This window comes from Dunckerocampus dactyliophorus, chromosome 12, assembly GCF_027744805.1.
Source record: "Dunckerocampus dactyliophorus isolate RoL2022-P2 chromosome 12, RoL_Ddac_1.1, whole genome shotgun sequence".
Taxonomy (NCBI): Eukaryota; Metazoa; Chordata; class Actinopteri; order Syngnathiformes; family Syngnathidae; genus Dunckerocampus; species Dunckerocampus dactyliophorus.
In genome coordinates, this window is record NC_072830.1 from 2,618,234 (window position 1) to 2,643,109 (window position 24,876).

The following is a 24,876-nucleotide window of genomic DNA, read 5'->3' on the forward strand; positions in this document are numbered from 1 at the left end:
GCGGGTTTTCCCTTAGCCAATCAGGACTGTTGTGGCTGCAAAGGCACATAAACACATACGAGGTGGAGGTGGAGGCACGACGTCTTTACTGCAGCTGCACGCGTCTTCAACTCTCACGTGAGAATACAACACCCTCTAGTGGTAGCAGTAGGAAATGCAATAACAAACAACATGAAACAGAGCACCCGTAGATGGCGCACAACACAATACGTGTTCATATGCTGTTAAAAAAAACATGCAAAATCCGTGATGTAGCGAGGGAACACTGTAACCACGAAAACAAGGCATTCCGGTCAAAGGTTGTCTTAGAAGAGAAGGTTTCGTCTATCATCTGAGCATGCTTCATCATTTCATGCTCAACGCTGAGGTGGGACAGCTCTAGTCCAACGTATTCATCCTGGAAAGCTAGCAGCATGCCCAGACAAGAACGCTTTCACTCTTTTGTGGACGTGAGATTCAATTGGAGTCGGGTCTCTGCCAGCCAACGAGCGTAAAAAAACGAGTCATACAAAAACTGGGATGTTGGGAAACTGAAGTTTGACTGTAAAAAGTATCTTTTTACTCGCAATATTATACAGAGCTGGTTCACCCAAAAATGTAAACAATCTACACTGTACCACATTTTTGGACACAAAAAAGGATAGAGCGAGGTCGCAGTAAAGGAACTGCAATACAAACAATAAAACTACTACTAAAAATACTACGATAGAGACAGGATGTTTTTTCAACTTTTCTTTCTATTATTCTTTTGTTGTTTTTTTTAGTTTTCTTGTTTAATTTATTGTTAGAATGTGCCGTGGGCCAATTAAAATAACAAAACAACACGGCCATGAATAGCCCCCGGGTTGCGCTTTGGACGCCCAGGGTGTAGCGTACGGTTGAACTGGGCTTGGAGTGTTTTTTTTTTTTTTACTTTTCGTTTCGTTATCCTCGCATTCAATTCATTCACCGTAATGTGTAACAATGTAACAATGCAGACAATTCTCTGTCGACCAATCAACAGGCGCCTGTCTTAACTCGGCCCTCCACGAGCGTACCAAACAATGGGGTACTGAAAAGGGACGATTCGTGTCCCCCTTGTGGTGACTGTCCGTGCTATTATTTTTCTGACAAAGTTTGACCGCATACGTCAGACTGACCTGCACGCTACTAAACACTCGCTGTAACTTTGGGGTTGCTTAGCCGAATCGCCACGAAATGTGGTGCCCACCTTCAGGAGACACGTATGTCAAATTTTAGCAAGGCCGCCATCGAGCAAAACATTTAGCGACGTAGCATTAATTGTTAATTAGTCATTGACCTAATGCTTATAAAACTGTGAGGCCATCTGTATTACACGTATGCTAGCATGCACCCCAAAGCGTTTTGAGCACAACCCGTAGGGGGCGAAAAGATCTTTTGTCCCGGAGAGGAAGCCCTGTGAGACTCTTACACTGCAGGAATACCGCGTCCTTGCTAACTTTCAGGCTTTTAGCGCTTGTGATCGATTTGATTACTGCGCTTTTCCTTCAAGCATGCGTTGTGTTTGCAGGGGGCGTGCAGCAGGGAAGACAGGGTCAAACGGCGGGAAGTCGAACAACATTCACCTTTGTCACCTCCTCTATCTCGCCCGGATAAATGCACAACGGGCGAGCGAGTGCAGTAGGAGAGATGGAGAGATCAGACAGGAAAGCAGTTTGCTTTCATTTCGCCACCTCCCATTAAACGCTCATCTTGTTTATCTTCTAATTGACCTTATCTGTGCTTATCTAATCTCTCGCTCCATCTTTCTGTCCCGCACAATCTCTGCCATCTCTCTATCTGGCCGTAATGGACGGAGGGCCTGCGCAGGTAATTATTCAATCAACCTCATAACCTTGTGGCGGGTTGGGCGGCCCATTAATGCACTCACCCAAATGGACCTGGCCGCTCTGACTGCTAATCCTAAGCGAGCAGCGGCACGGGCTGAATGTCAGGAGCGTCGCCTGGGGCGCGGGTGTGCCGTGTTATTCCGTAAGGGAAATATTTGGAAAGGGAGACTTCATGAAGCCAACATCTGTTGAGATCAACCTGAATCAAATGTGAGCGCAGGTGTTTTCACTGTGTTCCTGCTACATATTCATAAGCGTGATGTGTGTACACAACGTGCACGACCCCACAGAGTGGCGCTCTCTTGGCACGGCGGCAGCAGCAACAGAGGCGAGGGCACTGCGGCGAGCGTTCGCAGGCGTGCACTTTGCTGGCTGCTGCCTTTTGGATAGGGCTGTGTTTATTTTCTGCAGGGACGTTTTAATTAGGGCCTCCAGCTGTCAGAGGTTCGTTAGCGTGCCCCTCCTCTCTCCAGGCCGGCCCTTCCCCACGGGGAGTCGGCGGCATCAGGCAAATGAACACATTGGAGTCAAGCCGCATGCAGACTGACAATAGCTCCGGCCGCCACGCCACCAGCTCCCCGAGGTGGTTGTTTTATGCCTCATCTCCTCAATCCCTCGGGCCTGAAAACAGAGTCTGGCCGAGACTGACAATGTGGAGGCTCGCTTGGAGACCTCATGCATGCCGCCGTCGTGCAAAAGGTGAAGCGCAGGGACAAAACTGTGCAAAAGGACAGGAAGTTCAGCGCCGCACCCTCATGTCAATTACAGCTTCTTCTTATACATTCTGACAGTGGCCACGCTGCCATAAAGCACCACCAGAATGCTTTATTATTTGGGATGTCCAACATTATTGGCCGATATTGATGGATAGATGCTCTATTTATCTCCAAAAGAAATTCACCATAAAATATTGGCATAAAAATCACATCTCCATCCATACACAGTACATACGTGTATGTCTGCAATCTGGAATTCTTTCCAGGTTTCGCCTCAGGATTCTTAAGAGCATATTTTCCAGACTATAAGTCGTACTTTTTTCATAGTTTGTTTGGTCCAGCGACTTCTAGCAAGGTGTGACTTACATACCAAAATACACATCTATAATTGAACACGACTAGATCAGGAGCTCGGTGAATCTGCTTACCGGTAACTTGGCTTTGCTTGCTTTAGCCTATTCAGCCTCATGTATGTTCTTTATGCTATCGTGTAGCTCAGGGGGGTCCAAAGTCCAGCCCAGGGGCCATTTGTGGCCCGCATCTGTTTTTCATTGGCTCACCACACATTCTAAAAATAGATTTAAACAAAAAAACTAATCGAAACAGCAATGGTGGAAAAAAACAGCAGTGATTTAATGAAAATAAAGTTTTTAAAAAAGGACACTAAAGTCATAACAAGAGAACAAAAGTTTTAACTTTACAAGGAAAAAAGTTGTAATTTTTACGAGAATAAAATCGTAATTTTATGCAAAAAAAATTAAATTTTAGAAGCATAAAGTTGAAATATTAGAAGAAATTACTTTTATTACAATATAATAGAATATATATTTTTAATTGGAATATGATGATAAACAAATCAAAGTTGCAATTTTTGGAAAATTTGGTTAAAAATAGAAAAACCTTATAATATTACTAGAATAGTCCAAATATTATGGGAATAAAGTCATGATATTGGGAAAAAAACTAAATGTACAAGAAAAACTGGAGATATTCCAGCAAAGAAGAGCCTTGGAATCGTAGGAACCAAAGTTGAACAAGACACTTTTTCACACATATCACAAAGCTGAGATGCAGGCTGTTTTTTCTTGAAATATCTAAAACTTCTACAAAACGCAAAATGGCCCCTGCATCCTTTGATCTTTTTAGTGTGCGGCCCTCGCTGGAAAAAGTTTGGACGCCCCTGGTGTAGCTCAATGAGTGTTCAAGCGTTACGTTCATACTGTACGTACGTTAAGACAGCCTTTTCTGTGTCTTGTTGTGTCGTTGGATAACCTGCCTTTCCAGAATAAATGTCTGTTCTTGGCCTTGAATTTTTTTTTTATTCCTCTTTGTGACGCATTTTTTGACTGATGAGACTTATGACTGGAATTTCCCCTTGCGGGACGAATAAAGGCATATCTTATATTATCTTATCTCATCTTATGGTCCGGAAAATACGATATGCAATTTGTAACGACTCTGGTCATGAGAGGGGGGAGTAAAGGCGTCCTTCCATACTTGGAATGTAATAAATATCACACCCCAGGAGGAATCACTTGGAGTCACACGCAGTCACCCTAACCCTAAACCCTAACCCTAACCCTAACTCTAAACATAACCCTAACCCTAACCCTAACCCTAACCCTAACCCTAACTCTAATTCTAACTCTAATCCTAACCCTAACCCTAACCCTAACTCTAACCCTAACCCTAACTCTAACCCTAACTCTAACTCTAACTCTAACTCTAACCCTAACCCTAACCCTAACTCTAACCCTAACCCTAACCCTAACCCTAATCCTAATCCTAACCCTAACCCTAACTCTAACTCTAACCCTAACCCTAACTCTAACCCTAACTCTAACCCTAACCCTAACTCTAACTCTAACTCTAACTCTAACCCTAACCCTAACTCTAACCCTAACCCTAACTCTAACTCTAACCCTAACCCTAACTCTAACTCTAACTCTAACTCTAACCCTAACTCTAACCCTAACCCTAACTCTAACTCTAACCCTAACCCTAACTCTAACTCTAACTCTAACCCTAACCCTAACTCTAACTCTAACTCTAACTCTAACTCTAACCCTAACTCTAACTCTAACCCTAACCCTAACCCTAACCCTAACCAGCAAAAGAAAGCTATAAATCCCGCTATAAAAAGTTGATCATTTCACTGATTTTGGGGAAAGGGCTGCTGCCAATATTGGTATGGGCTGATATCCGTATCAGTAATGAAGTGCTGGTGCATCAAGCATCTGTCATGAATGACTTTATATTTAATATGGAGACTGTTGGGAAGCCATTATTACGCGCACACATGTGACAAGAAGACATACAACACACAGCCACACTGCAAAAACAGCCATACTTGAAAGAAGCCCAAATTATGTTCAAATGAGACAACTTTTCTTATTTCTAGCAAAAACGTCTGCCAGTGGGGGTAAGCAAACGTTGCTTGAATTCTTAGAACTAGAGTATTTTTCTTGTGACTCTTAAAGAATATAATAACTCCTAAAATAAGCAAGTTGCTCTTTACCACACAGCTAGATTGAAGTTCTTGCTACAACACGGACAATTTCTAGAGTCTCCAATGAACCACAATGAAACATATTGTTGGAATATGGAAGGAAGCCAGCGTACACAGAGAATACCCACGGGGGGAGCGTACAGGTTCCGCACAAAGGTGTTCCCGTGACGGACATGTACGTACCGTCATGAGCGACAGCCATGAAGGCCAGTCCTCTTATTCTGAAGCTCAGAACTCCGCTAATAAGCCGCTACGTTTTTCTTGCGCCTTGAACCCTGCGGCTTAAACCAAGCTGCGGCTAATTGATGGCTGAAAGAACTACAGTTCCCATGATGCTTTAGTGCAGATTCAGGAAGCAGTGAAGTGGACGTCAACACCACGTTTTGAAGTCTAATGCAGCGATCTGACAAATCTTAAGTAAGTTTGATCAAGTGTAGAATTACCACAGCTTCTGCTTGGACCGCTTGGACCGCGGCAGCTGTTAAACTCTAATGAAAAAAAGCATCTAACGTCTCGTCATCAAAGCTAATGAGTGACACTGGGAGCACGGAGTGTAGGTAGGATTGCAAGGTTTATAGTGTGTCCTTCTGCATGTGTCCTACGTGTATGTCACAAGGTGGTCACGTGCGGCTTATCGTCAGGTGCAGCCCAAGCATGCACAAATGTTGTCTTCTCTTTAAATTTGGTGGTTGGGGATTATAGCCAGGACGGGAATTTACAAAAATTTTAAAAAATATAGACATTTTTTGTTCAATGTGTTCTTTTAAACCACTTTTAGTAAGATATGCTAGCCCCGGGGGGTCCAAACTTTTTCCAGTGAGGCCCGTTTACCAAAAAAAAAAAAATAAAAATCAAAGGATGAAGGGTCCACTGTTTGTAAACTAACCCGTGCAATGACGCAAATTTATTTTTATTTTTTTGTAATATTATGACTTTATTCCCATAACATTTGGACTTTTTCAACCAAATTTTCCAAAAATTGCAACTTTGTTTGGTTTGTATTTTGTATTTGTACTTTATTTATCCCACAGCGGGGAAATTCACTTCTTACAGCAGCAAGCAAGATACGCAAGTAAAGAATACAGTGTTTGTTTCTCATTATAATATATTTTTCCTTTATTTCAACTTTATGCGTCTAAAATTGAATTTTTTTTTGCATATTTTTTTTCATAAAATGTGTTGATTTTCATTAAATCACTGCTGTTTCTTTTCCATTGTTGCTATTTTTACTATTTTTTTGTTTAATTTTATTTTTAGAATGCCGTGCGTGGGCAAATTAAAAAAAAGAGCCGCGGGACATTTTTATTTTTTCAACTTTATGCTTCTAAAATGACATTCTTTACCTGCATATTATTAAAATTTTACTGTCATAAAATTACAAATTTCTTCTTGTAAGACTACAACTTTGTTCTCTTATTATTATCACTTTAGTATCTTCATTTTTTACTTTATTCTCATGAAATCAGTACTTTTTTTTACTCCCCCATTATAGTTGTTTTCATTAGTTTTCTTGTTTAATTGTATTTTTAGAATGTGCCGCGGGCCAATATAAAAACAGCTGTGGCCACAAATGGCCCCCAGGCCACACTTTGGACACCCTGTGCTAGCCGGTGATGGTGGTCTTATATTTGAAGATGTATTTGACAGCGTACACATGCTATGCATCCCATAATGAAAGATTAGCCATGAATGATGTCAAAGTGAAGGCCAACGCAGCGTCCGCCGCCCCACGTAAGATATTCTGCAGGATAATATTTTAGGCAAACAGTCGATGTCCAATATTGCGTAAGATTGCAGAAAACACACGCTTGGAAATAACTGGAAGAGAATGTTTGATGTTGCTGCTTTTCGGGCTGGCCTTTCATGTTGTTGAGTAGTTATAATTGAGTGTGTGGAGCGTCCGGGGAGATCAAGTTTTGGTATTCTGGTTGGAGGGCTAAAAACTACTTATCATGCATTACCGTCCTGGTTGGACCTCAGGATTTGGAAGTCAAAAGAGTTTCTAACGTACTATTTTTTTTCTGATCAATCGACAGCTGCTGGACATGACTGAAGCCCCCCCCCACCCCAACACACACACACACAGACACACACCACCCCCACCAGCTAAAACAACCCTCCCCTCTCTCTTAATATTCCATATTCGCAGTCGCTGCGCTATCTGCCTCCATATGAGAGCGCCGGCTGCGGTTGACCTTGACGACTCGGGATCATTCCCAATCCAAGGTTCTCTCCAACTCTCTAGGGCCCTGACACCCCCACCACCACCACCACCAACACACACACACAACCGACCGCACACTTCCCCATCCCCTTGGCTGCCCCCCTCCTCCTCATTGCTCCTCCCTTGGCCCCTGCCCGGGTCATTAATTATCTAATGGAATCAATACACCGTTAGATTGGACCGGAGTGACCCTGCCCACCCTGAGGTGCGCCTTCCACCATGATGGAGGTTCTACATGAGGGGGTGTATCGGAATGATGGTCCTTACAGTCGTCATGTGTGCTGTCGCTAATCTGGCAGAATGGGGAGATCAGTGATAAATAAATGATTAGAAAGAAGACAGGAGGTGCGGGGAGCGAAGCAAATCAAGAGAGAAATGCTGGAGGAACGAAGACAGAGATGAAAAAAAAGAAGACGACGGGCTAGGGGAGTTGCTAATGTTCGCTATTGGTGATCAATACCGTTCTCCTCCTTCTCTTTTATCACGAGAAGCTTTGGTGAGCCTTCTTTTCATGTGCACGCTTCCTCACGGGCATCTGTCATAATTACTGCCTGCCTTCCGATCTATGCACACACAGTGGTCACTTCATTAGGTACACCGGATGTGGTGTACTCCGTGCTGCTGAGAGGCGTCACGCGGCAAAACAAGCAAATAAAGACACGCCCAAAGTCACACCTCTTTGAGTGACTATCCCGCCCCCCCTACAGTCACTGGTGCACGGCTGTGGGAGATCGAGTTTGGCGTGCTCTGAACAGGCGGCGCTTGGCCATGTTTGGGTGATGTTCTCATTTGATGCTACACAAGTTACAACAAAAACGTGACTCAAGGCGGCCATCGGGTTACGCACGGGTTCCGTTCCAGTCCTACGCTGTGATGTAAGTCGAGTTTTGATTGGCTCTTTTGGCTAAATGAACTCCTCTGTACACGCAACACATGAAAGACATACAAATAGTCATCAAAACATGAAACTCCTTACCTTTTCTTTCTGGCTTATTGGGAAGAGGAAGGAAGAGGAAGTCCACTACACTGCCTAGTTATTACTGTCGCTTTCTTAGGAGCAGAAGCTTTAACATGCTGAAGGATAAGCTCTCTATCCTTAGTAATCAAGCTTTTAATACCACAAGCCGAGGGCCCAGTGATTTCCGCGTTAACAGAATCGCAGAACTGGCTAACAAAAACGGAATTTACCGTTAAACACGGAATATCGCGGAAACTGATGTTTTTGCGGGGAAGTATTTACTCGGCGGACCGCTCAATGGAGGTGGAATCTCATTACAAACACTAAACCACCTCCTCCCGAAATAAACAGGTTGAAATGGCGATGAACACCGGCGAATGTTGGCGGAACCTCCTCTTACGGCGCAAGGATAGAGTGAGTTAGTAGTGGAGTGAGTTGAGCTAGTGAGGTTAGCGCAGTTTAGCATGCTAGTGCGGTTGTGTGAGTGTGACTCGGGCTGGATGAGTATACAATATTTTCACCGCGTTGTGTTTTACCGCTTTAATGTAAGGAGCGTTTTACAACACCCGAAGGCGACGTGCGGGTTCTGACTGGAAAAAGATGAGAAGCACGTTTATTCTTCCACACAGACATTCTCAACACACACACGACACACTTCCAGCCTTCAAAATAAGAGCGCCGCTTGCCCCATGTCGTCTAACTGTGTAAAGAAAATAATAGTTCCATTAAAATATCTTACATATGCAGTTGGAATGGCATCGGTGACTACGTCTTCCTCAATCACAAGCACGGACGTTACGGTTTGATTGTAGCAATGTGTGCAGAGGCTGACATCCCATTAGCAAAGTTAGCTAGGCTACATCCATTCCTCAATTACTGGGCAAAATGGGCCAATGATGTATTGCACCAATAAATGTAAGGATTTTTGCATTTGATTAACAGACATTTTATTCACTAACCCATCAAGCACACACGCTATGCTGGTAAAAATAAGTGTAAAATGTAAAAACGGAATTCTACACAGGGACCCAACGACAGTGACCACCAACCTTCCGTCATCTGGACGACCTGCTCTACCTCCTGAGCCACTGCCGCCAGAGACCATTCATCCATTATTCATCTGAGACCGAGCGCAGTGCGGAGCGTATTCATCCGCTGTGGGGGCTGATAGTAGTTTTCAAGCGAGTCCGGTGTTTATGGACCAACATTCAGTTTTCAGATTCATTTCTAGGAGCGCACACGTGCGTAACCGCGGAACAGCGTAACCAGAGGACCACCTGATCGCCTGCACCTTAGCTTATAAAGAACACGCTGTACGTGGAGACCTGATGTAACCCATGAAAGGCAAAGAAATACACTGAAACCTTGCCCTCGTTTTCATATGATTCGGTTTTGGTCAAAACTTTCTGCTGAAATTTTGTCTCGTTTTATCTCGGTTTTCATACAAAATTTGATCTCGCCAGGGTGTACGGAAAGTCAGCGTCAACAAAAAGTTCCATCCATTCATCATTTATGATGATTTTGCATGCAAAACCCATTATTGTCTATAAAATGTATTTTTTGTTCATATTTCTGGGAATGGAATGTCTGGAATGGATGAATTGGATTTGCATGACTTCCTGCGGGGAAAAATTGCCTCGGTTTTCGTACGCTTTGGTTTTTGTCTGACCTTTCGGAACAAATTAATAACAAAAAACGAGGTTGAACAGTAAACAAATGTGCTCCTATATGTGCTCTTGCGTTGTCAATCAAAACTGAGCATTATTAAAATTCTTTTCCCCAGGTCAGACTGACTTCAGCTGCTACTGGTGGGCTTTGCCATCTTATTCAGCACGGCAGGAGACTCATCCAAACAGTGTCTATTAAAGACAAAGACACAGTACTTTATTAAAACCTTTAAGCTGACGAGCGGTAGCAATCTTTCCACTAAACAAGACACACAAGATCCAGCAGATTTGCTAAAGACTTAGAAAAACAATCAGTAAAACAATTAAAAGTTATCAATGAGTCCTGCGCTAGCTGTGAACCAGTTAAGAAACGGCTGTTCCAATTAAAAAAGCACACATCACTTTAATCTCTGCGAGAGGAAAGGGCTTAAAGTTGGATTTAATGGAGAGTTTTTTTTGTTAAGAGAGCGGCCATTTTATTAGGCATATCTACACTTTCCAGTGAGATCCAGTGCATCTTAAATGTACGCTATATTGTTGTTTGCAGCGGCGTAACTACACCAACTAGCTCTGTTCAGGGCTGCTTCCCTACAGGGGTTTTTCCTTGCCTCCGACGCCAAAAGTGCTCGCTCATGTGGAGTTCAGTTGCTTTTCTTGAACGTATGAGGAGCGTGGTTCTACACCTGCTTCATATGTAAACTGCCCAAAGATAACTTCCGCTCTGAGGTAGGCCTGCCGCGATAATCGATAAATCGATGAATCGAACCATCGAAAAAACAAGGTTGATAATTTTGACGCCTCGATAAATTGACGTGCGTGTACGTTTGCCTGTTTCCATTTCCTGGTCTGGCTGTACCGCACAGGCTGGATGACAAGAGGCTTCACTCTGCATGTGGTTCTATAATGGACTGAACGGAGAGAGTGAACCTCCTGTCAGCTATTCAGCCTCTTTGTCCCCGTACGTGGCGGCGGGGGCCACCTACTGAGGGGATACACAGAGTGTTAGAAAGCAAACGGCGTTCGGCGCTTGCTGGGTCGTTTGATCTGCGAAGTGAACGTGTTGGGCGGGGCGGTGCGCGCTCGCGGACGGTGTCGCTCGCTGCATTGCAGGGGGGTGCAAGGGTCAGCTTTTCGGGAGATGTTGGAGGTGTTTGGCGGACGGTGCGCATCGCCTGAGAGGGCGTGCATGCGCATGTCGCGGGCGGAGGTTCCTGATCTGTGTGGCCGAGTGGAGGAGGACGTGTTGAAGGACAATCAGCATTTTACGCCGCAACTCAGCTGTGGTGCAGCTCAAATATGCCCCCCCCACATTAGTTTAACAAGACACTACATAACTGCCTGTGTGTGTAGGTTTCATTGGAGTGGGGTTTTTTTCTGAACAGAGACGGTCTATATTGTGTAGTGTTGCCGGGAGTACTTCCTGTTTCCCAGCACGCTTTGCTGTAGTGTACTTTTATGACACCGTGAGTAGGATTGGTGTGTGAAGTGGAGACCTCCAGCGACTGCAATGGGGTTGAGAAGTTCATTGTTAGCTGTGCTCTGCTTGCAAAATAAAGTTACCTCTTCCACACCGACTCGTGAGTGTCACAATAGGCAACGTCACACAGCTACACTGTACTTCAGCACCATCTAGTGGTTAAATGTGACGTGACACTTAATGAAAAATTTATGAAAAAACTGGTCTCAAAAAGACCGATTATCGACCAGCAACATTTGTTATTGAGGAAGGCCTGCTCTGAATTGCTCGCCAGTCTACACCTTCAAATTTTGCAGCGTGACGCTATCATGTTTTTTAAAAAATGTGGTCATGAACGAATCACGCTGTTTTGTGGTTGAATACGGCCTACTGTTAGTCAAACATAAGCATAAGCAAATTTTGCCTATGTTTTGTAGAAAATAAGCATTTTCAAGCATATGAACGAACTAAAATGGATATTTAGGGCATTCACAAGATGCATTCAAAAACGTATTCTACACTGGTCACTAGGTGTCAGTGTTGCCATAATGTTTGGTGAGTATCAGTGTGTCAGACTCGATCGCCAGAACAACAGGCTTTTATTGCAGTTCTGAATTATCTCAACAGCCACAATGCTCCCTAAAAGGGGCTACTGTTGCAGCCGTAACCCACACCAAGCTAAAACTCAACTTTGAACCCGAAAGTCACATCCTGTCTGTGCCCCACTCAGCTCCCCTAGCACCGCAACACATTTAGAGCAACACGCGTCTTATTTATGTCTTAAATGGCTTATTTCCTCTTATTATATGTCTACTAATATATGTATAGATCGATAGATCCCCCCCCCCATCTCCCTGGTAGGGTGGGTGGTCTGTTCATCTCAAGCTCGGGTCCTCTACCAGAGGCCTGGGAGGTTGAGGGTCCTGCGCAGTATATATATATATATATATATATATATATATATATATACACACACATATATATATATATATATATATACACACATATATATACTGTGCACGGGGAGAACGTGCTCCTAATGAGACTACGGATGGTGTCCTGTGGGATCTCCTCCCAGGGCATCCATGAGCTCCTGAACAGTCTGAGAAGCAACCTGGCGGTACCGGATGGACCTAAACATAATGTCCCAGAGGTGTTCTATTGGGTTTAGGTCAGGTGAACGTGGGGGCCAGTCAATGGTATCAATTCCTTCATCCTCCAGGAACTACCTGCATACATTAGCCACATGAGGTTGGGCATTGTCGTGGACCAGGAGGAACCCAGGTCCCACTGCACCAGCGTAGGTTCTGACAATGGGTCCAAGGATTTCATCCCGATACCTAATAGCAGTCAGGGTGCCATTATCTAACCTGTAGAGGTCTGTGCGTCCTTCCAGGGATATGCCTCCCCAGACCATCACTGACCCACCACCAAACCGGTCATGCTGAATGATGTTGCAGGCAGCATAACGTTCTCCACGGCATCTCCAGACCCTTTCATGTCTGTCGCATGTGCCCAGGTTGAACTTGCTCAGGGAAGAGCACAGGGCACCAGTGGTGTAGTTGCCAATTCTGGTGGTCTATGGCAAATGCCAATGGAGCTTTACGGTGCTGGGCAGTGAGCACAGGGCCCACTACAGGACGTCGGGCCCTCAGGCCACCCTCATGGAGCCTGTTTCTGATTGTTTGGTCAGAAACATTCACACCAGTGGCCTGCTGGAGGTCATTTTGTAGGGCTCTGGCAGTGCTCATCCTGTTCCTCCTTGCACAAAGGAGCAGATACCGATCCTGCTGAGGATTGAAGGACCTTCTACAGCCCTGTCCAGCTCTCCTGGAGTAACTACCTGTCTCCTGGAATCTCCTCCATGCGTCCAGGTACCGCAGTGATGCCCTGGTCCAGATCTGGGAGGAGATCCCCCAGGACACCATCCGTAGTCTCATTAGGAGCATGCCCCGACGTTGTCAGGCATGCGTACAAGCACGTGGGGGCCACACAAACTACTGAGAATCATTTTGAGTTGCTACAATGACATTTTAGCAAAATGGACCAGTGTGCTGCATCATTTTTTCACTTTCATTTTTGGGGTGTCTTTGATTTCCCCCCTCTATAGGGTGATCATTTTCATTTCTATCAAATGATGTGGCATCATTTTGTTACTAATACATCACCCACTTATTATCAGGAAACATATTCAAGATCATTTTTCCCCCAGTTTAGATCTGATGTGTTTTCCAAGTGTTCCTCTCATTTTTTGAGCAGTGTATATACTGTATATATATATATATATATATATATATATATATATATATATATATATATATATATATATATGTATATGTGTCTACTATTTTGGATAATAATAATAGGAGTGTAAAGGTGACTGTAGGGGTGTTATTTCATGTCTAGAGGGCTCTAATAATGTTAGAAAACCATATTTAGAAGGTTGTATAGACAGTACATATTCATATGCTCCAGCCTATCCCAGCTGACTTCGGGAGTTGGCGGGGTACTGGACTGGTGGCCAGCCAATGGCAGGGCACATACTGACAAACAATCATTCATGCTCACATTCGTATGGGCTACTTGGAGTCTCCCATGAACCTAACATGCATGTTTTTGGAACGTGGGAGGAGACTGGAGTACCCGGAGAAAACCCCCACACGCACGGGGAGAACATGCAAACTCCACACAGAGATGCCCAAGATCTTCCCCATCTCCTGACTGTGTGGCCAACATGCTAACCTTTCTCCATTTCCATGAGATTGATTTAATGAGGCCGGTGCATGCTGATCAACACACAGTGTGAGTAAAAGCATCACAGTAAATATGCCAGAATGAGCTACAATAGCAACATATTACCATATCACTTTTTTACTGTTTTACTGTTGCCTCACACTCATACTAATATGTTGGTACACTTATTTAAGCACACAAGTCAGAAAATATCAGAACGCTTCCATTATGATGCCACACCACTGCAAATAAAAAAGAGGTCTCGTACTGGCTGTCAGCAGACTGTGAGTGAATGAATGTGAGTGTTTGTAATTCCGAGCTGCTGGTGAAGGAGCAGGAAGTCTAGAGAGCAGAGTGGACTGGATGGCTCTCAATAAGGCTGAAGATGCTAAATCCACTCCCGTAGGCTAGAGAACCACATCATCTCTGACCTCCAAATAACCAAAGGCCACAGAGCAGCACACAGGGTCGCACTCTTGCCCCCCATGCACACACACACACACACACTAACGTGGATATATCAATTAGCTCGGTGAAAATGTCAGAGTTCAGAAAGTTGTGTACGTGTCTGGAGGACGCCGCATGCTGCATTCCTACACACTGCGTACAGCTCACTATGGCTGCGTTACTTCAGCACAGCGTGATTTATCTCGACAGACATAGGAGGAGTCTGGAAGATAGGAACGCACCTTTCTCCACGTCAAGTGCCTATACATTATGTGCGTGTCACAAAGTGTGTGTTATTGTATCCGGTGGATCCCTTCAGGCCGGCGCGTGAATGACAGCGCGGGTTATGTAAGGAGCCGCCGCGGGGCCCAAGTGGACAGTCCGAGCGGAGATCAGGTCAGCGGAGTGTGACACTAAACACATCTCCCTGACACCGCGCTGACACCCTCTGTCACAGACACACACATACACGCACACACACACACACACTGTCTGTCAGCGCTCTTCATGCGCACACACACACACACACACACACACACACACGTGCGAGCAGGAAGTGTGTGAGCGGCTGTCTGTCAACACAGCAGACACCTTAGTCTGTGCGTGGAAGACAGGAACACACAAAAGTAAGAGGAGGTAAAGATTTACAGAAATGCACCTTACAGGTCATACAATTTGCAATTCAAGCGCACTTTTTGGAAAAAGTAAGCCTCTGAAGTATCTTGCAAGACGCCAGCTCACCGAGCATCCGGCTCCCCCCTGCGACACAAACTTGCTAAAATGGATCACGTTGCGCCATATCATCAATCTAGACCGAACTGAACCATAACCAACACAACAGATACCATTTTATGACAACAAACTTGCCAAACAGCTTGGCAATCGATGAAATAGCTTGTGGTGTTTCAGTCTGGTCTACATTTCGTTTTTTTCTTTGGCTTTAGTTGTTGAGCACCTGTGATGGAAAAGAAGAGAAATATAATAATAATAATAATAATAATAATGGATTCGATTTTATAGCGCTTTTCAAGGCAACCAATGCGCTTCACAATGAATTCATTCACTCCTCAGCCACACACTGGTGGTGGTAAACTACATCTGTAGTCACAGCTGCCCTGGAGTAGTCTGATGGAAACGTGGTTGCTAATTCAGGCCTACGGCCTCTCCGACCACCACCTAACATTCATTTGCATTCGTACACCAGCGTGGGCAGCACTGCAGGCAAGGTGGGGGAAGTGTCTCGCCCAGGGACATGACGACAGTGACTGGGTGGAGGGAGTGAGGATCCAACCGCCAACCTTCCGGTTTCTGGGCGACCTGCTTTACCTCCTGAGCCACTGCCACCCTAATATAAATAATAATATGATAGCAACTGCAGAACATCTCCGTCCTGGCTGCTCAGTACAATATGGCTGATGATAAAAGAAGAATGTGTGCAGGAAGGTGGGCTGCAGTTCATCTTTAACCGCTTGTTTTTGAATGTGACTTTTAGGTACATGTGGTACTACTTCTTCCTCCAGACTGCTCCTTACGACATGGCCAAGTCAAGTCAAGAAGAAGAACTATGCAACAGAAGAAAAGTCCGCTGCGTGTAAGCAATGCTCGTCACCGTGGTCGTCGTGTGTCATGAATGTCTTCGCATCAGCTGCGGTGAACTTCTTTTTACACTTGACAGCATGTTAAGTACGGTTGTACTCTGCCTGTACACTTGGAAACAGTGCGCTGATATCCTGCTTTGTGCTCGTTTGACATCACAAACATCTTAAAGGGACAGTCGGGATGACATCCCCATCAGCGGTGTAGTACATCAACCCCCAAAAATGCCTCCTCAAAAAAATCAATCATATTTGTTATATTCGTCTCCCGCCGTGTCCCTGCGCACTGTCCCTCTCCATTCTTGTGTATGTTGTTGAAGACACACACATCTTCTTCCACGACGGAGTGTCGCAGCCATTTTCTTTGCTTGTGTGATCCACAGTGGAAGAAGATGCGAGCGTCTTCATCACATACACGAGAATGGAGAGGGACAGTGCGCAGCGACACAGCGCGAGACAAATATATCGTCGAGCCATTTGTGAGGTCTGATTCATTGGAGGAGGCATTTTTATGATGCAAATGTATCCCTCTTTGGAACGAATATTGTTTTCAGAAGCCAAACTTAAAGGACCCAGCAACTAAGCGGAACTACGTTCCTTGTCGGGGGGGTACGTCACTGTTGATGCACTACGCTGCTGATGGGGATGTCATACAACTTCATGTCAAAAAATCCCAACTATCCTTTTAATATCAACAGCGGAAAACTTCTTTTTACACTTGCAGAACAGCGTGTGACTGTGCAGTTGGAAACGGTGAGTGGCGTGTATGCACTCGTCACCGTTTCGCAGTGCCTCATGAACATCTGATCAACAGTGGTTGTTAACTTCTTCTTACACTTTTGAGTTAAAACATAAAAACAGTGAGCGGGTTTTTATTTCAAATATAATTCATCTTGATGGGAAAACTCAAATATCAACCGGTGTCACGCAATTAAACGTGGTGGAGTGCACGTTTATTCAGGGATATTGCGGTAATACACGGTTGTTTCCTAGAATGCAAGCGGCATGGTGATTATTTATGCTGAAAAGAGGTTTTGCCATAGCGGTGGAAACGAGGACGCAAAGCTCACAGCATCATCAAAAACACACACAGAGGTGCTGATGCGGTAAAATGAGACTTCTACTCATCCTGCCTTTCAAACATGTTGAATTTCCTTCTACGGTCAGAGCGATCCAGGGCAGGGTCGCCTTCTTTTTCACCAAGCGCTGCGTCTTAAGTGAAAAGCCAAAGGAAGAAGCAGGGCCTAATAAAAAAGGCCTAAAGGTGGGTCACGGGCGAGGCGCCCATATTCTTGCACATGTCGGGGCTGAAGCGGATGGAGAGGCTCAGAGGGCTCGGCGGGCCCATGCACGAAATGTGATGACGCGGGTCTGTTTCTAGTCAGGGGCGCAATCCCATTTTTATTGGTGCTCCCGGCGCCAACAGCAGCAGAAGAAATATTCCTCTTTTTTGGATGTAAAATGGCAGAGGGAAGATGTTCAGCATTCTGTATGGAGCAGGTTGGTGGTTTATGTGTGTGTTTATCTGTGACAGCTGCTATTCACGCAGGTGTGTGGGCAAATGATTTTGCTGCTATGAGGCACACCAAACTAGAGTGATTGGAGGGAAGACCTCCGCCAAGGATAAACAAGCCGTCGCATTTTGCATATTGCACTTTGTCACTAGATGCAAATGCATGAACGTGTTCACAGAAAGAATCCTGGATTCACACAAGAACATCAGGAAGTGTAGTGTGCAGTTCTGCAAAACATAAAAATTGCAAGAACAACAGAAATGTAAAGAACAGCAAAGAGTGAGATGACAACACAAAGGCTGCAAATGACAACAACGTGATTTGGTCTGACGCCGTTTACTTTGTGCGTTCGCCACAGTCATTGTGCCAACTCGGACCACCTGCTGCAAACAGCCTGAGGCTCCCAACGCAACGGAGCCACTAAACTGTTACCAATTCTGCCTCTGTGAGTGGAAATGGACCCACTGCCTTGCTCAACTCCTACACAAACACAGCAGACGTGCACGCGTCCCAAAGTGGCGAGGCATCACCATCACGGACAAACATACGTCATAACTTCTTCATCTAACAAGCAAAAATGAGTCTTTTTTTGTGGAACTTGAAAACGCAATAAACCACATGTGGCATTTTTGTATTCCAATGAAACAGGTGGCATTATTAAAAGTGAGACGGCTACTTTAGTGCGCCACGTGCCTGAGCTGAGACTTGCAAGGAAAAGTTACACAAATTCAGATTGATGTGAAACGCCATGATGACATGCATTCAAGTCGTGTGTGCACGTTCCTGCTAAGAAGCCCAAAGAACATCTGCAAGAGTGTGTGCGTCTATGCAAGCATGCGTGTGTCCTTTAAGAATCTACTCACCTGACGGGCATTTCCAGCTTTGGATGTGCTGCTTCTGATCTCATCCACTTTGTCTCTCTCCTCCTCCTCCTGCTCCTCCTCGCCGGTACCCCAGCTCTGCCCTGTCCTGTCCTGTCCTGGGTGCCCCCCACCCCACCCCAATGCACTGCCACCTCCTCCACCACCTCGAGCCGAAACACAAACACTATGTTTGTGTGTGTGTGTGTGTGTGTGTGTGTGTGTGTGTGTGTGTGAGTAGAGCCGAATGGGCTTGGGACCGTGGCAGTCAGTCTCTCCTTGCCTCCCTCTTTTACTTTCACAGAAGCAAAGCCGGACACATTGTGGACTCCTAGTGTGTGTGTGTGTGTGTGTGTGTGTGTTAGCTGATGTACCTCTCCTCGCCTCTTAGACTCACTTCACTAACACTCTGCTCCGCTGCCTCCAGGAGATGGACTCGGATTAGGACACAGCCAGTGTGAGAATCTCTTCCAGCCTCCTTCTCTCTCGCTCTCTCTCTCTCTCTATCAAGCCGGCATGCTACCCTCCTTCCCTGTCTCCTCGCTGAAGCTTCTTTCTTTCCATTTCCTCCAGGGAAAGCTGTGCACACACCAGTTGTCTCTGCCTTCAGCTGCTCTCGCTCTCTCTCTCTCTCTCTCTCTCTCTCTCTCTCTCTCTCAGTCACTAGTACATATAAAAGGCATGCTTGTTCAGCCCCTCGCCTCAGTCTCTTCCTGGCGCTCTACGCCTGCCTCATGCTTTTCGTTTACCCCCCACCCCCCACTCCCCCCACTCACAAGCAACCAACCAAGCTCCATCGCTGCTTCCCTCCCTCCTCACTTTTCTTTCTCACTGTCAAAGTTGCCTTTCAAATGCTGATGAGCAGCCGGAGAGAAAGAATGAAGGAGAGTCAGTGATGGAGGAGTGGACGGTCCAAACAAGTGGGGAGATTCCGCCATGCAAACACACACGCACTCATCCTTTTCCTATATCGTCCCATCCTGCCCTGTTGAAGCACACACCTGTAAATGTAAAATGTGGAAATGAGCATCCAGAATATTAGGTACACATGCAAAAGATCAAGAGCTGTACCCAAAAAATAATAACAATAAATGAGCCTGAAGATAGCAGTGCTGTTTTATTAATAATAATAGTAAAAATGTAATGAAATGAAAAAACATTAGACTGCAGTTAGCGTGACCATACCGTGGTAGAACCATGCGGCTTCTCTGTAAATGAAGCTTATGTTAATAATCAAAGTGATTATTTGACACTTATCAATTTTATGATGAAACACTTGCAAAAGTGACTGAATATGCAAAAAAAAGTCTTCTTCAATTCAAATAATTTGCAAGTATTTCAACAAGTGCCCTAGTTAATACCACCACATTAAAAATGAGGCTTTATTAAAGGCTGATGTCATCTTATTCGTGGCTTCAGAAAGCACTTGCAAACCCAAGGAGCCAGTACATATACATCAGACCCGTCTCTGTATGAGGAAGGTGTTTGGAACATAAATGACTGAACATGAAGGACACCTGAGGTCTAATGAGGTGCACCGTATGTGTAGAGTAGGCATGTGTACCGGCTCATGCAGCACAGTTCCTCCACAGCCACAATAATAAACATACTGTTACATAAATGAGAAGACTTGTCAACATTTGCATTTGAAAATGAGACAAAATAAGGGACATTCTGGGGGCGTAGTCCTGGTGCCGACTGTGGTGTTATTTTACTGGCGTGCTTCTTTTATTTTGAATACCCGATTCAATTATTAGTCAAAAAATATGCACAATATGCACAAATATGCACATTTAAAAATGTGACCATTTTCAAGCATAAAAAAGTCTAAGTGAAGTAAAATACAAATATAAGCATTCAGAAGTCCCATTCATCGACTTTGCGATGATACGTAGTGCTGTAAGCTGGTCACTGGATGGCAGTAATGTTACTCTAATGTTGGGTGACGCACACAAGCAACAGGCTTTTATTGCAGGTTTGAATGACCTCACAACATGCACAATAATCCCTAACATGAGCTACTGTTGTGGCTACAGGAACTACAGGAACATGTGTATCCCACACCAACCTGAAACACAACTCTGAACCATTGACATCACTTCCTGTCTGCGCCCCACTCATCTCCTCTAACACCGGGACACATTTACAGCAACACACACGAGCGCAAGTCCTTTTTATGTCCTAAACAAACAAACTTTTTTCCCTTATTATGTCTACTGTATTGGGTACTTTGAGTGTAACAGTGACTATAGGTGTGTTATTTCATGTCTACAGGGCTCTAATAATGTTTAAAAAACATATTTGGAAAGTCATACACAGACTATGCTCTAACTTTGAAAATATTTGATTTAGAAATAAGAAATCCTACTTCACTATCACAGTCGGGGTCTGGAACCAATTAACCACAAGAAATGAGGAATTACTGCACTAACTTTGCTCAAGAACATTCTTTCCCATTAAAATAGGCGAAAGAAGGGCACGATACAGGAGTCTCCCGGTGAAACAATTGCTAAACAATGATATCATTGTTAAGACAGACTTGTTGCAGCTCTCGGGACTGTCTGCAGCGTACACAAGCAGCGAGTGCAGCTTACGCAATGACAGCCATGCTCATACAAGTAAGTCTTAAAGTTAGTCATCATAAGACACTCTCCAGTGTTAGACCTTACACAGGAAAGGAGATACGTCACTTTACATCAAGGCATCATCACATAGTACAGCTCAATTGACATCTTCATATTTAAAAATCCTTCCGACGAGCTATTGGTTACGTTTGAAATATGAAATGTCAACCTTGATGACTTTTCTTGGGGACCATTTTTCTTGAGTCTTATCTTGACACTGAGAAGAAATGTGTTTGGCTGCGGTGATAATATGATGTAAATAATGTGTTCTTGAGTACATTTGAACCACAACATTTGAATATCATACACCTTGTACAGTTTGGAAACTTTGGCAGAATTTTGTCGGAGCAAAAAAGTGGCACAAACATCAGCAGAGATGTCAGCAAATCTTGTGAGACTTCAGCTCGGTGAGCATCAAAAGGATTAGACGTATGTTTTGCTTTTTCTTTGGCTTTCTTGGGATACTACCTCTGAAGGTTATGAGCAATGGCAAAGAACCATTGAACTCAAAAGGGAGACTTGTAACGAATAACGATAACATCAAATAAAGATGAATATTTGTCCAGTGAACTGAATTAGAAATGTATTTCTATATGATTCCCATCGTCTTTCACATTTTCTTAAGTAAAAATCACTGGATGTACACATTTCCTGATCACATCCAACCTAAATCTTAGCGTGCTTACAGTGCAAGCATGCCTACCTTTTGAGTGCGCCTCATTGGATGGTAGCATTTTGTGTTTGTCAGCATGTTGGCAATAATATAATGTTACAGAAACATTTATTATCCACCATGACTTTCTCCAGCCTGCGTGATGTCTTTCATTTAAGTGTGACATCATTATTCTGACTAATCAGACAACAAAACAGACGCATCATACGGGAGGTGCTTGCAGGACTTGCTTGCTCCTGAAGGGGTGGGGGCGTGCATGGGCTGGAAGGTGCTTATCACTGCTGTCCTTCCATAGAGAGGAAAAGCCAGCGTGTTTTGTTTTGTGTTTTTGACAGAAGAAGCAGCTGGTTCAAATGGATGAAAGATATTTTTATGCTCTGCTGAATGAATAAGTACACTCGGCTGTCAAGATGGAGGATTATATTTTCAAGCTCAACAAAAGGTGAGTATACTGAGTGAGGATCGGGTGCATGTACTTCATATACAAATAAAAAGGTCAAATGTTTTTCAGTTCATAAAAAAATAAACAAATGGGACTAAGAAGTATTTGAAAACAACATTTTCACTAAAGTGAATTATCTTGTTTTTCCTGTTATCCTCTTAAGGAACAACCTGGATTAACCTAAAAAAACCCTCCAAAGCCGCCATGATCATCAGCGCACGTCACTGTTGTAATATGTCTCGGTCCTGTCTGCTCAATAGAACATGGCAATAAGTCAACTTTGTGTGAAGAGACTCACCTCCTAGGCATACGCATGAATGCTCCCTCTTCACTTCACCGTCCTGCACGGACAGCAAGAGTTAATGGTGAGTACACAAGCGACTGTCTTTTCTTTTCACACTTGTGTGGGAGGTAAGAAGCACAATCCTTAATACCCTGAGTACACGTTTCATATGCTTAAAGTGTGAGGACTTCTATTGTGCAGTAATTCCTCTTTTATCGCAGTTAGTTGGTTCCAGACCCGACCGTGATCATAGAATTTCCTCAAAGTAGGATTCCTTATCTTTAATGGAATATGTTCGTAGTAAGAGCAAAGAAGACCTGTTTACGGCCTTCTAAACAGTTTTAAAAATATTAGAGCCCTCTAGACATGAAATAACACCCCTATAGTCACCTTTACATTCCTCGGAACCAATACAGTAGACATAATAAGAGAAAATAAGACATTTAAATTAGACTTGGAGCTGAGGGGGGAGCGGACAGGAAGGGACGTTGAGGGTTCAGAGTTGAGTTGTATTTAGCTTGGCGTGGGTTACGGTCTCAACAGTAGCTCTTGTTGGGAATTATTGTGCCTGTTGTGAGATCATTCAAACCTGCAATAAAAGCCTGTCGTTCCGGCGATCAAGTCTAGCGAACATTACAGTACCATTACTGACTAAAAGCAGGAAATACGACATTAGTAGCCCAGTACTCGGGTCTCTGCACTGGCTTCCTGTCGCTCAGAGAATAGACTTTAAAACAGCTCTGCTTGTCTACAAGTCTTTTCATGGTCTAGATGGCCAAAGTACATCTCTGACATGTTAGCGCCACATGAACCATCTCCAGCTCTGAGAAGCTCAGGGAGGGGTCTCCTGCTGCTGCTCAGAGTCAGGACCAGACACGGTGAGGCTGCGTTTCAGTTTTATGCTGCCAAAATCTGGAACAGTCTTCCAGAAGATGTGCGGCAATCCTCAACTTTGGCAACGTTCAAATCCAGGCTGAAAACACTTCTATTCAACCGTGCATATGACAACTCAAACTATTTTATCCTCACTCTTCATTGTTCATCTTTTTATGTATGAGCCATGTACGGAACTTTATGCAATGACTTTAGAATGATTTGATGTTCTTATAGAATGATTTTATCAAGTGATTGTACCCTTCTTTTCTGTAAAGCACTTTAAATGACCTGGTGTATGAATGGTGCTCTAGAAATAAACTTGCCTTGCCTTCCTGATACTAGTGACCAGTGTAGAATACTACATATCATCACAACGCCTCACAATGCGTCTTGCGAGTGCCTTATATTTGTGTTTCAGTCCGTTTAGCCATTTTTATACTTGAAAATGCTTAATTTAGGCAAAAAATGACATACAATTTGCTTAAATATGCATTTTTTAAATAACAGGCCGTATTCAACCACAAAACAGCAATGATTCATTTATTAACATATTTTTGAAAACTCTGATCGGCGCAAAATTTGAAGCATGCAGTGGCGAGGGATTACTGTATTTTCAGATACATTTTGTTAAATCATATGGTGGCTAACTTCTTTTTACACTTTTTTACACACTGCAGGGTTTCCCCGATTTTTGGCTGCATGGGAGAAACAAAGTGAACGTCAACACAAGACGTGTCGCATATCTGGTCACACGCGCAAGTGCCAGCAGTAGATGGCGTGGCTCAGGAGGTAGGAGCAGGTCGTCCTCCATCCCAGTCGCTGCTGTTGTGCCTTTGGGCAAAGACACTTCACCCACATTGCCGCAATAAAAGGCCACTCCAAGATGGGCACTTTTATCACATAGCACCATGCCACAATTGACACAAGTGTTCCATACTGCAAAACTGCACATTGAGTGTCCTTTTATTGTGGCCAGCCTAAGGCACACCTGTACAATAATGGTGCTGTCTGATCGGCACCTTGGATGGATTATCTCGGCAAAGGAAGTGTGCTCGCTAGCACAGAATTAGATTTGTGCACAATACTTGAGAGGCCTTTTGAGTACAAAGAAAAAAGTTTCACATCTTTGAGTTCTTCTCATGAAAGACGCAGCGCAAAAACAAAAGTGTTTATGTTTTTTTTGCGCGTATATGAACAATCCAAAATGGATTGGAACTGACACATGGCTGTGAGCGTAAACAGCACATGTACTGTACGTTTGAAGGCATGTGTGTGTACGTGAACAAATCACACTCAAGTATACTCTCTATACCAAAATACACCCCCTTCACCGCCACCCCCCCATGCCTTCCACCTCTCCTCTGTTCGTTCCCCTTGCCCTCAAACGCTACTCAGAATATTGATACATCACCCTCCTCCTCCTCCTCCTTTCTCCCTCTCTCCCTGTCT

The 24,876-nt window shown here is 44.2% G+C and overlaps 1 protein-coding gene across 2 annotated transcripts in view; it reads right to left on the minus strand.

Annotated features, from left to right (window-relative positions):
* Positions 1-19,234, minus strand: part of npas1 (neuronal PAS domain protein 1) — a 67,740-nt gene extending 48,506 nt beyond the window's left edge. For both annotated transcript variants that reach the window (XM_054794134.1, XM_054794133.1), the window contains exon 1: positions 18,533-19,234. The gene's annotated coding sequence lies outside the window, so the exon portion shown is untranslated. The remainder of the gene's footprint in view (positions 1-18,532) is intronic.
* Between the last annotated feature and the right edge of the window lie 5,642 nt (positions 19,235-24,876).